A 1,683-nucleotide genomic window follows, 5' to 3' on the forward strand; every position below is an offset into this window, starting at 1 on the left:
ATCTCATCCTTTCAAACAGAATTCTCTTTATCCCACAAAGAGATGCTGGACCCATCACTCTCCAGGGTCACCTCTCAGTTTCTAGACCCTGGAAACTATTAATCTACTTTTTGTTTCTGCAGACTGACCTATTCTGGACATTTCATATAAATGGAATCACAGGATATGTAGCCTTTTATGACTGGCTTCTTTCACTTAGCATAATGTGTACAAGGGTCATTTATGTTGTAATATGTATCAGTATTTCATTTATTTTTATGGCTGAATAACATTCCTTTTATGGATATACCATCTTACATTTATCCATTGAGTAGTTGTTGAATACATGAGTTGTTTCCATTTTTTGCTTATTATGAGTTATTAATTAACAAGTTTTTGTGTGAACATATGTTTTCACTTTCCTAGGGTACATCCCTGGAAGTCGAATTTCTGGCTCTTATGTAGACTCTGTATTTAATATTTTGAGGAACTGCTGACTATTTCCCAAAGTGGTTGCACCATCTTACTATCATATGAGCCCAGGATGAAATGTATGGGGATTTCAATTTCTCTGTATCCTCAACAACACTTTTCTTTTTTTTCTTCTTTTTCTTTTCTTTTGTTTCTTTTGTTTCTTTTCTTTTCTTTTCTTTCTTTCTTTCTTTCTTTCTAGCCCTCCTTTTAGGTATGAAGTTGTATCTTATTGTGGTTTTCATTTGCATTTTTCTAATGATATGAGTATGTTTCCATGTACTTATTGGCCATTTGTATATCTTAAAAAATATGTATATTCTGATCCTTGATCATTTTTTAGTTGCTATGAGGCATGGCTCTGTCTTTACAGTTTTAGAAGATCTTTATATATTCTGGATACAGGTCCCTTATCAGATGTATAATTTGCAAATATTTCTTTCAATCTATGAGCTATCTTTTTACTTTATTAATTGTCTCCTTTTGAATTTCCACTTGATGTAGTCCAGTTTATCCCCTTTGGTTTTGTTACTTGTGATATTGATGTTACATACATATGATGCTATGTTGTTGCATAATCCATGGTCACAAAAATTACTGTTCTATTTATTTATATTTTAATGTTTTCTTGTAAATGATTTTTCCAACTTTTGTATTCACTTGGTTATTTTATAGGAATTCATTAAGAGAGGAATCAAGTGCAAGCTCCAAATGACTACTTTGAAATAAAAGCTCTTGAAGCATTTGATGGCATAGTCAGATGTGTCACAAACTTATAGGGTCATATGAGTCAAAGCATAATCTTTTTTTTTATTGAATAGTTTGATATCCCTGAATATATTATCTCATATAACACATTTAAAAAATTTTTTTTAACGTTTATTCACTTTTGAGAGACAGAGACAGACTGTGAGCGGGGGAGGGGCAGAGAGAGAGGGAGACACAGAATCTGAAACAGCTCCAGGCTCTGAGCTGTCAGCACAGAGCCCGACGCAGGGCTTGAAGGCACAAACCGTGAGATCATGACCTGAGCCAAAGTCAGACCTTAGCCGACTGAGCCACTAAGGTGACCCAACTTATCACACATTTTTTTAAGAGGAAATGTGTTTATGTCCTTGACTGTCAAATCTTGATCTAATCTTTTTAAAATAAATTATCGACATAATTTATGACCAAATGATATCTCTTAGACTCATTTTAATAAAGCATTGATACAGGGTAGGAGTAAAGAAT

Source organism: Lynx rufus, unplaced genomic scaffold (assembly GCF_022079265.1).
Source record: "Lynx rufus isolate CCGP_SWC_20201006 ecotype Redwood Valley unplaced genomic scaffold, mLynRuf1.p SCAF_13, whole genome shotgun sequence".
Taxonomy (NCBI): domain Eukaryota; kingdom Metazoa; phylum Chordata; class Mammalia; order Carnivora; family Felidae; genus Lynx; species Lynx rufus.